At 45.3% G+C, this 11,601-nt stretch overlaps 1 protein-coding gene across 5 annotated transcripts in view; it reads right to left on the minus strand.

Moving 5' to 3' along the window:
• Positions 1-9,640, minus strand: part of PLCB4 (phospholipase C beta 4) — a 409,496-nt gene extending 399,856 nt beyond the window's left edge. For 2 of the 5 annotated variants that reach the window (XM_059406553.1, XM_059406551.1), the window contains exon 1: positions 9,508-9,636. The gene's annotated coding sequence lies outside the window, so the exon portion shown is untranslated. Of the gene's footprint in view, positions 1-9,218; positions 9,383-9,507 lie in introns of those variants that run through there. The other 3 variants (XM_059406549.1, XM_059406552.1, XM_059406550.1) reach the window with 3 other exon arrangements.
• Between the last annotated feature and the right edge of the window lie 1,961 nt (positions 9,641-11,601).

Consider the following 11,601-nt stretch of genomic DNA (forward strand, 5'->3'; position numbering starts at 1 on the left):
GCATGCACGAGCGAGCAGGGGAAGCAGCTGAGAGAGAGGGAGAGAGAATCCCAAACAGATTCTGCACTGAGTACAGAGCCAGAATCCAGGCTTGATCCCACGACCCTGAGATCATGACCAGAGCAGAAACCAAGAGTCACCAGATGCCCTGGGATGTAAATTTATAAAGTAGCTGTTTATCTACCGCCTCCAGTAAACTGTAAACCCTTGAGGGCAAGAGCTACAACTCACTGTTACAGTATGTGGCACTCAAGGGCCAGTAGAACACATGAATGAGGAATAAACAAGACAGAACAATAGGGAAGCCGACTGAAACATTACAGGAACAATCAAGGCACAGAATGTTGTGAATAACTCTTAGGCAGCAGCTGCCGGAATGGGCAGGAACAGACAGAAATGCAAGAGAGTCATAGGGTAGACTCACGAGATCAGTGGCTTGTTTCATGAAGATTTAGAACCCAGGATGAGACATGGATTTGGAGTGAAGTTGAGGACTTCTCTTTTAGATACACCAATCTGAGAGTATCCTCTAGAATTTGAATCCAGCAGACAACAGGATATGAGTGGAAATCGGATAAGAGGTCAGAGACAGAGGAGTCATCAGTAAATAGGTTGCAAAAAAATGGTAGAAGTAGAGGAGTTAATCTTATACAGAAAGTAAATAGAGTAAGATGAGTCATGAGCAAGGTAGAGACCTCCAGAGAACACCATTTTAAGGGATGGGTGGTAGACCAGATGTCACAGCTCTGCCTCTCCTATATGAAAATTGTATAGGATGGACAAGCAAGCCACTGCAAACACTGCAAACTTCCAGAGTCTGTAAGGGAATAGCAAAAATGAACTTACCTAGTGTAATTCCTTCAGATTGGCAAAGTGATGTGACTTCCCTAGAGTCACCAACTCAGAGAGTTTGCACAGCAGCAAATGCTAATAACTTAGTTTCTTACACCATAACACTTGGAGGTAAGAAGAGATGAACTCTGATATTCCTTTCAGCAGTATGATTTTATGATTCTAATCAAATTTCACTGCTTGTTCATTCAGAACAAGTACACAAACCAAACAGAGCAGTCTTTTCATCTTTTCAAACAACAGGGCCACGAAAATGAGAAAATAAATGAACCCAAAATCTCCGAGCCTTCCTGCCATGTTGAACAAATGGGAAAATAAAGCTTGTTCATTTCCATTCAGAGATGCTAATGATTCTGTTAAATTGACTTCTTTGAAGGAAAATTACTGCTAATAACCTTAATTTCCTCCTAGTCTCTTCCCCTAGGTACCTGACATTTTAAATAAAACATTTTCATAAAATATTAAAAGCAAAGGAATTATATCTTAGGTATCCAATTCCATATTGACAGACTTTATTAATTCCTTCTATCTCAGCTGTCTAGGGCCTACACTCTGGGATCTTCAGATAAACACATCAAGTTTCCCATTCTAGGCATATGCCAAGAAACACAATCCATTTCAAATGGACCAACAATTTTTTTTGTGGGGGCGGGGGTGAGGGAGTTTCTCTATGGCCCACCACAAATCATACTGGTATCAGCCATGTGGTGTTCTAGAACATTCTTACCTTCAATTTGAATTTAACCACTGTAGATATTTTCTCTTTTCTGTCCCCCAAACCAGGTTTTCCACCCTGGCCTGACCTCTGAAACCTCTGTTCTGGATGGCAGATGGGTAGCGTTGGCCATCTGCCTCCCCCTACCCATTTGCCACGCTTCTCCAGCCTTGCCTCCTTGCCTAAGCCCCTTGGCTTCTGTATGGATTCACCTAAAGGATGAGACCAGTCAGAAGTTTGGAAGGCAAGGGAAGAGTGAGGTAGGCATATTTATTTCCCCACTCTCTCCCTACAGGCACAAGACAGGTTGACTGTGTCTTCCCTACAAAAGGACACAGCTCTTGCCAGACAGCCTTCTTGCCCCTCCACTCAGGGCAAGAAGCGTTCCCCATCGTTACTAAGTCCTCCTGCAGCCCCCGCCTGGTTGTGTTCCCTACACCTGCCCAAACCTTCCAAAAGGTCCCTTTATTAAACCCTCCACAGAGGACTCAGTTTACACATGCCATCTGTTCCTTGGCAGGCCCTAAATGACACGGAGTTAAAGACAGACCAGGGGAGGCCTTCCACTGTGGCTTTCACAGACACGATCAAAAGAAACTGTAAACTGTAAATCGTTGTCACATTTCCATGAGCAAAAACCTAGTACACACTTTCTTGAATAACAAGGTTTCGATGCCAAGGAAAGAGAACTGAATCCTACCATATTTCTACAATTCAGCGTGCTGTAAAAATAAACATGCAGAAGGCATACAATCAGAATCTGAATGTCACTGCCAAACCTAACCAGAATTCTTCTCAAAAACGGATATCCGGAGAAACATGAAAAGAACCAAATCCATCCTTGAAAACAGAAACATCTCATTTTCCTACTCTTTATCCACATCAAGATTATTAAACCAGATACTGTGACACTTTAAGGTGACTTCAAGTCTTTCAAAGGATGGCACAAAATTCTAAAAAGTACTAATAATTCACTTCATCTTATTGGTAACAACTACAGTTACTGAAGTTGCAATTTTTGGAGAAACTTGGGAATCAGTGACCTAGATTTTTCTGTATTTTCCCCAATATCTCTCAAAATGAAAATAAAGAAGAGTCTCTAATGTATATAACAGCCCTTTGTCTATATATAAGATCTAAATATTATGGAAATTACCTTCAGGTAGCTACTAAACAATAGAACTCAATAAAATAGCATTATCTCTGAAGCTTACAATTCTCTAAGTAGAAAGTAAATGAGATTCTTAAGTATTTGAAAGTTGAAAGCTATAAATACACCTGGACAGAATTTTTAGCATTGAAACTAACTGATTTTCCCAAGTCAAAATCAGCCCCTGTTGGCTGTGCAGTCCCTCTCTTCTTTTACCATATATTCAAGGGTGTTTATGACACATCCCTGCTGTTAGTGATCTAGAATTCCACAGCTAAACCAAACTGATCAGAATACAGATTTTCTTTTTTTTTTTTTTTAAAGATTTCACTTTTTTTTTTTTTTTTAAGATTTTATTTTATTTGTTTGACAGAGAGAGATCACAAGTAGGCATAGAGGCAGGCAGAGAGAGAGAGAGGAGGAAGCAGGCTTCCTGCTGAGCAGAGAGCCCGATGCGGGACTCGATCCCAGGACCCTGAGATCATGACCTGAGCCGAAGGCAGTGGCTTAACCCACTGAGCCACCCAGGCGCCCCAGATTTTCAATTCTGAGTCCGCAAGGTATCTTTTTACTAAAGAGTTTCTAAACTGGCCTCTTAACTGAGAAATTCCTTCTGACTAAGTATTGTATTATCAAGAAATTTAAGAACAGAGACTATTTCTCCATCATTTCCTCATGCACTGTATATAACTGACAACTGAAATCTGACTGAATTAGTGAACTAATGTAACAATGTGGGGCATGCTTCAATTAGAGGATATGTTCATAATTTGAGGTTCCACGAGATAGAAACTCCCTGGAGGACTTTCTTAAAGGCAATTTGGCAGTGCTCTCTCAAAATGGAAAATGTGCATACCCTCTTGACCAATTATTTCTATTTCTAGGAATTCAGCCGCAAGAAAATCCTGCACAGGTGCACAAAGGCCTATGTAACAAAACTTTCTAATCTTGGGCTCCTGGGTGGCTCAGTGGGTTAAAGCTTCTCCCTTCGCCTTAGGTCATGTTCTCAGAGCCCTGGGATAAAGCCCTGCATCAGGCTCTCTACTCAGCAGGGAGCCTGCTTCCCTTCCTCTCTCTCTGCCTGCCTCTCTGCCTACTTGTGATCTCTGTCTGTCAAATAAATAAATAAATAAATCTTTAAAAAAAAAAAAAAAAGGTGACCAGATCTTTCTGTACTTGCAGAGGGGCACAGCAAGTATCTCTTGTTATGAGTTTGTTTGTTTTTAAGATTTTATTTATTTGAAAGAGAGAGAGAGTACACACCATGAGCAGGTTTGGGGAGGGGGGTAGGTGAAGGGAGAGAGAGATGCAGACTCTCCCTGCTGAGCAGGGAGCCTGTCCTGGGGCCGGATCCCAGGACCTGGAAATCATGACCTGAGCCAAAGGCAGACACTTAACCAACTGAGCCAGCCAAGGAACCTCTGTTATAAGTTTTATAGAAACTGACTCAGCCTACTTTGTATGGCTACGTCAATGGCATCTGCCCCTCCAGAGAAGGAGAGAGTGAGCGGTAATACTAGCATATGAGGAGAAAGACTAATCTTGTCTGTAGCAAAAGCAACAGAAATACAGTACCCAGCATGAGACACAGTACAGTGTGCTGTGCACTTTTGCCCTATGGGGTTATTCTCCTCATTTTACAGATGGGGCAAGTGGGTAGGTGTCCAGGATCACACAGTTAATACAGGACATCGTTGAGATTCAAACTCAGGTCTGCCTGATTCCAACACCCAAGGGTCTTAGCAACTTTGCACCTGCTGAAAGCAAACCCACGAGGCAGCCCCCCCACTTAGACCCCAGCTGCATCTAAGACAAAGTGTTTCTAGAGCAGTTGTCCTTTACCTTCAGTGGGTCACAAAGCCCACCCTCTGCCAAATCTGGGGAATGATATAGACCCTATGAATGTAATATTTTTAAATGTGTAAAATGAAGCACAAAGGAAAACAACGGATATTGGAATATACTTATCAAAAAAAAAAATTTTTTTTAAATCTGGGCATACCTAGTAATGCATGTGTTTCTTTTTCAACCCATTAAAGCCAAGATCCAGAGTGACAATAATACTTAGCCTAATCATCATTTGGAAGCGAATGCAAATAAAGACGTAATTCATTTGCCAGCTAAATTCACCAACCCACCAAATTCCATCCTCAGACCATTATAGGGTGGACCCGAGATGAAGGACTCTTGCTCCAAAGGGCAGCATGAGATGTCAGATATAAATCTAATGGTCTGCGGTCTCTTTCCTCTGGATGACCTGTTAATAACGAATGACATCAAGTTACTTTCTTCCCCTTGTTCTGAAGAGGTGGCTCAGTCATGTCAGGGAGCCAGAAACACCCAATTGTTCAGGAGCAAAAGAAAACTTTGAGGGCAATGTATCTCAAAGCTATGGCTTGCCTGACCCCAAGGGTAATGTGGTCGCTAGAGGTAGAATTTCCCAACCCTCAGAATCCCAAAGGATCACGGGAGAAGAGCTGTGATGGAGACTCCCAGTCAACGGGTGAGATAACACTATCCTGCCATCACATGGTATGTGACCTTCTCAAAGAAGGTTTTAGGTGGGAGGCTAGAAAGGGGTTCAGAGAAACACATTCCTCTGATTTCTGTCTCTTTCAACTATTTTGATTCCTCAAAGAAAAGGAAAGAAAAAGTAAGGGAGTTCATGCAGAGAAAAAAAAAAAACCTGCTAACCTTCATGGAAGGATCTCCCAACTGAGATCTGTGAACACTATCTCAGTGAACTTGAGTTACACCTTGAGCATATGAAAAGCATCCAAAGGCATGAGCTTCCAACCCTCTTTTACAAAGTGGGACTTGAGGGTGGTTGTTTGCAACTGGGTGCAATGGGCCTTGAGAATAAAAGTGACTCTGGGTGATTTTTTTTTAAGGCAGGCTTAATTCTGATGAGGGCTGCACAGACTTCTCACCCATCTACACATTGATGCGTTAGCACCCAGCTCTGCTTCCACTGGGGTGGAGTAAACCACCCATTTTTCTATTTGGTTAGTGAAAGAATCATAGCCTCTGAATGTGCTAGACCTTCATATGCTTCTAAGGTATAACTAGATAAACAGTATTACACCCTGAGGAAGTATTTCTACTTGAAGGGGGAAGGCTTTATCCAAAAAGAAACAGTTACACAGAAGAACAAATACTAAGGAATGGAGGAAAGACCTATGCAAGGTCATTACATTTCCTGACAATTGCAAGGGAGTAGAAAAATACAGAATGGACAGTACTGAGAACTAAGCAGTGTCCTTGCACCAGCAAAACCACTGAAAGTCGCTGCTGCCCACCATTGGCAGTGAAAAGCTGTATTTATTTCTTGAGAGGTAGATGAGTCTTTTTGGCAGACACTAATATGGCCTACAAGTTCACATTATGAGGTGAAAAGCATCTATTTTAGAAACTTCAGTCTGGACATGAAATACCAAGTGTGATCATTAAAGCAGCTCCATTAGTCCTTGACCTCATTCTGCATATAAAACGCAGAAGTTCTTGGTTTTACAAGACTTACTGCGATAGCCAGTTTATTAAAAACCTAGGTCACAAGTGCTAATAAACAGGCTGTTTCATCCTTACTTTAGAAGTGGTCCTTACAAACGATGATAATTTAGCCACAATCTGCTAAATAATTTAAAGTTCCAAAGAATATTTTTGCTTCCTCCAAAATGTTTGAGTTCACTATTCACTACTAAGGGCATTTGGGGAGAAGGGGAGAAATACATAAGCTTTCTTTCCTATGACTACATTAAGTCCTGTGATACAAAAAGGTATAATTTATTCTCGATGTAAGATTTTAAAATTTTAAAAATCAAATAAACTCAGCAGCTAATGACTAATGTCATTTTTTTAAAAAAATCCACAAAAGTTATTAATTGTGATATTTGAGGCGGCTGGCTACATCTGAAAGTTTGAGGATGGAAATGCAACACAACATCCAGAAATTGGCCTAACTTATATCACATCCGTTCACAAATTAGCATGCCAATGTGATCCGTTCAAGGAAAACAACACAACAGGGCAGCACTGAAAGGCAATTTTACTACAATTTTAATTTTGAGGGTGGGTTAGGGATTACTAGGCAAACACATTTCAATTCCTAATAAACATAACTGGCCCCTGATGTCAAAATCATCAGTGCACAATAAGGCCAAGAAAGTTGGATGTATTCTTGGGAAAGATAAAATAGCGGGCAAAAGGCATTGGCTAGGTCTCTGCTGGATATGAAATCGCTCAAAGTGATACAGATTCTTAAAGTTCATTTTCTGCAAAAGCTTTTCATAACGCTTACCACTTTTATTATTATTTTTTTTTTTAAGCAGAGACCCTTACCACTTTTTAAACTTCCCTATTTCGCTCCTTCATAGGCGAAAACACACTACCTCAAGATTCTGGGGTTGAGTAGTTTAATATCATTCACATTGTCAGGCACACAAATATAAAACTCAGAAGACAGTATTTGAGAACAAAGCGCTTCTGTGTGGGTGTGCATTTGTAAAATAAAGGTAGCATTATTCCGACAGATAGAAATGTGTATTCAGTGATCAAATGGAGTCTTAGAAATTCTGTTTTGACAGTTACTTGTAGAATAGCATTTTCAACAGCCATTAATTCAAAGCTGGGCGGTGATATCATCAAAGCTAAATCAAAATGAAATTCTGATAGTTGAGTAATCACAGTTGGAGGGATGTATAATTGTTAATCTACTAGAGGATACCTTGAGCTATGCCATAATATGTTACACGCAAAGGGTTACTAGCTCTGGCAGCAAAAGTCTCCTGAAATAAAAATGCCAATAAAAAAAAATGCTCTTCCATTTAAGAAGTAAATTTCTGGGGCGCCTGGGTGGCTCAGAGGGTTAAGTCTCTGCCTTGGGCTCAGGTCATGGTCTCAGGATCCTGGGATTGAGCCTGCATGGGGCTCTCTGCTCAGCAGAGCGTCTGCTTCCCCCTCTCTCTCTGCCTGCCTCTCTGCCTACTTGTGATCTCTCTCGCTCTCTCTATCAAATAAATTAATAATCTTTTTTTTTAAAGTGAATTTCTATGAAAACAGGTGTTCTTCCAAGATGGCAATCATTTATTAAACTTCTACAGTTCAAAAGGAAGATGACATAATAGATTAAAACACCAGCAGAAAACTATGCAAGACTGTCCTATGAAAAACATCATTCTAGATTACATAACATGAATAATGGCAGATTAAACTACACGCCCCTACCGAGCTAGATTTCTGTGCTCTATAACTTAGGCCACTTAAGTTTGAAGAGTACACAACCCTAGGTTCTCAGTTCAACCACATATTTTTGAAACCAAGTATCCTGAAAAAACTTTTAGTTTTTTATCCTTTTAGGATAAAGTTAAATTTTATACACACAGAGGCACAGTTTTCCCCTAGGAACACAGTTCCTCAGACACTTTCTTACCCTCCTCATCAATGGCCCAGGTAAAGTCACCAGTTGCTTTTCCTGGTCATGTTTAGTTTATGAATCTGATTTCCCTTTAAAGAGGAAATTCAATTCAATTTTAGATATTACAGGGCTGCCTATGTTTGAATGACATTAGTGCCAACCAAACAGAACTATTAAACAGTTATCTCCCACACACTCCTAATTTATAGATCGCCCTGTATCACATTTATGGTTTAAAAAAAGGCAATCTTCCACTAATAGTTTGACCGAAACTAAATTTTAAATTCCTGTGTATAACAAGAGACTCGCTACAAGAGCTTAAAAAAAAAAAAAAAAAAAGGAGTAGGAAGTTATCTCTCTCTCAAATACATGCATAAATTTGAAAATATAATAGGCATTTGTATTTTCTCTAGAAAAATCCTAGTTTATGCGAGTTTTATGACTCTAGATAAAGGCACGCTTAGAAACAATTGGAAATTGATGACTTCCATATTTCCATACTTCGGTACTGCCTGCAAAGTCTACAGGCAGAAGAACTGTACTATATAGAAAGAGTCTAATTAGTTAAGGAAAAGACAACTTTAAAATTCTGGAAAAAAAAAAAAAAAAAACCTTTAATCTCCATCATTTATAAGCTTTTAGGAGGCTCAAATACTGCCCCCCACCGAGTGCTGGCTGGCCTGTCAGTGTTGTTTTAAGTGGAAATGGTCAATCATTTCTATTACCTCCCCAGAAGAGGTAAGAAGATCCACATGCATACACATTTACATGCTTTGCACGGTGCCAACTATTTCCAACCAAAATAATCATATACACGTCGAGCCGAGCTATTTCTAGCCAGAAGCGGTTAACGTCTGGACGGAGTCGGAGGAAACCCAGTAGGCGATGATTACAGGGGAGGGGGTGGCGCGCGGACCCCTGCCTCCCGCGCGCGCGGCGCCTAGCACCCCGCACCTGCACCGGCTCCCAGGCAGGGCATCCGAGTGCGCGCGCACGCGTCCGGGACGCACCCGCTGGGAACAAACAAACCCCGCGGGCCGGGGCGGGCGGGAGCATCCTCCGGCGGGACCCGAAATGCCTTCTCCTACCTGTCACTTTGCCCGGAGCTGCTGCCGGGGATGCGGCCACGGCCGCCGCCTGGAGACCCAATGTGTGCGCGCGTGTGCGCGCGCGCGCGTGTGTGTGTGTATGTGTGTGTGTGGTGTGTGTGAGATCTTGTTTGCGGTGCGGCTCACTTACTGCTCCCCGCGCCACCAGCCCCCTCCCCCCAATCCCCGAGAGCCGGCCGCTGAGCCCCCTCCCGGCGCGTCCGGTCCCGCCCTCCCGCCGGCCCCCGCCCGCCCCCCGCCTCCCCGCCTGCCCGCGCGCGATCCTCACCTCTGCCGAGGGCGGGGGGTCTCCGCGGGCGCTCCTCGCCGAAGCCGCGGAGCAGCGCCGGCCCGCTCCGCCTGCCCGCCCGCCCGCGGGGTTCGGCGTGTCCCCGGCCCCGGGTCCCGCTGCCCCTTCGTGGCCGGCCGCTCCCTCTGCCCCAACCCCGAGTCTCCCTCCCCGTTCGCCTCCCGGCTCCAGAACCCGAGCTGTCGCCTCGCAGCCCCAACCTGCCCAGGCTACGGAGCATGCCCAGTGCGGCGCGCCCGGGCTGGGCTGGGGGTGGGCAGGGGCAGGGCCGGCCGCCCGGCTGCCGCGAGCAGGCTGGCGGGGAGGGGGTGCCGGGCGGGCCAGGGGCTCAGCCTCGCGGCAGGGGGCGGGCGGCCCTAGAGGGTCGCGCGCCGCACCGGGAGGCGGTGGGTGGGGCGTCCGGGGAAGCCGCCTCGCTGCGCGCTCCTCGGGGGTCTCCCCGGCCGCCCACCGCAGCCCTAGCGCCGCAGCACGTGCCCAGGGTCTGGGGTCCTGGGTCCTGGTGCGTGCAGCGTGGCGCGGGGCGCAAAAGCTTGGGGGTATGGGGGAGTGGCAACCTGCTCTGCTGGGAGACCAGCAGCCAGCCGCGGGCCCTGGGGCAGGAGTAGGGCGGGGACAGCGGAGGGGTCCAGGACTGGAGAGAACTGGCACCCCAAAGCGACTGGCGAAGGTGGGGGAGGTGTTTATTTGATTACATTTTGTTTTATAAACACATTAAGCTCTTACAGTGCTTCAGGCACTATTCTAAACGCTTTTTTATTCATGTAATCCTTAAAACAATCTTCCAAAGCTAGTACTACTATTATCTTTTTTTTTTCCTGAGGCTTAAACTGAGCCACGGAGAGATTAAGTGGTTCCAAAAAGTCCTCTCCCAAAGTGCAACCTCGGAGACGCAACCCCCCCAGACTTTCGTCCCTGTAACGCTGGGGCGCTGCTCCAGCCAGTTCCAGCCTCGCCCCTACCCTACAACGGCCCCCAGTGAATCCAAGTCGCTCTGGCACTCAGACCCTAACGGTGCGGACTCTAGCATCACTCTTTGTGTGGACCCTCAGCGCGCCGCTCCAGAACTCCCGGGAGGGCTTCCTCCTCCCCCAGGCCACTCCGCCTCCTCCTCCCGGCCGGCGGCCACCAAAACCCGGAGACGTGGCACCTGCGCATTGGGGACTGGGGCCACGCTCGCTGCTAAACTGGGCATGCTCAGCCGCCTAAGCAGGTCCCGCCGGCCAGGAGGAAAGAGTGAGCGTGGCCGCTTGTGCAGTGTGGGGATTGGAGGGGGGATGTCCGAGCGCTTGATGGGCAGAAGCAGTTGTAGATACCAAAGTCTCGTTCCTCTGGCACGTCCTGGCCCTTTCCAGGGGGCCAGGAATCTCCTTCTAAAAGGAGATTGGGGTTGGGGGGTGGGGGATCAAAAGTTTACCAGCTGGGCATCCTTAAGTGGGAGGGGGCTGAGCGCCAACTGACAACTCCCCGGCTGAATTGCTAAGCTGCAATTTTAGCTTAGCCCTTAAACAGGCTCCTAAGTTAGCTGAACCTGTCTGTGCAGAAGCCAAGAAAAATAGCCTAAACCAAGTTTCCCAGCCAGATTGGAAAAGAAGGAAAGACGGATCCCAGAAAAAAGCTGGGTGATTCTTCACTGCTCAGGGGTCTTCAAGATGTGGTGATGTTGAGTAACGCCAGCGGAATCCAGCAGCCCTTCTCAGACTGTGATGTGCGCACAAATCCTCAGGGGGATCTTTTTAAGGGGCAGGTTTTGATTTAGCAGTCCTGGAATGGGACCTGAGATTTTGCATTTCTAACTAGCTCCCGGGACATACTAGTGTTGCTGGTTTAAGATCAGACTCCGAGTAGCAAAAGGTTAGGGCAGTATTTTAGGCCTGTTCTCTATATTTATGAAAACTGAGGTTTAGAAAGACAAAGCAATTTCACCCAGGTCACACAAAGCCAGTAAATAACGTAGATAGTTTCAAACCCAGTACTCCAGGACATCCTGTGATTATGTTCCTGTATTCCCCAGGTATCACCCATAGACGATGAGCCAGCAGCTTCATCTATGTGTGTCGACCATGTCCACAG

The sequence above is a fragment of the Mustela nigripes genome, chromosome 7, assembly GCF_022355385.1.
Source record: "Mustela nigripes isolate SB6536 chromosome 7, MUSNIG.SB6536, whole genome shotgun sequence".
NCBI lineage: Eukaryota > Metazoa > Chordata > Mammalia > Carnivora > Mustelidae > Mustela > Mustela nigripes.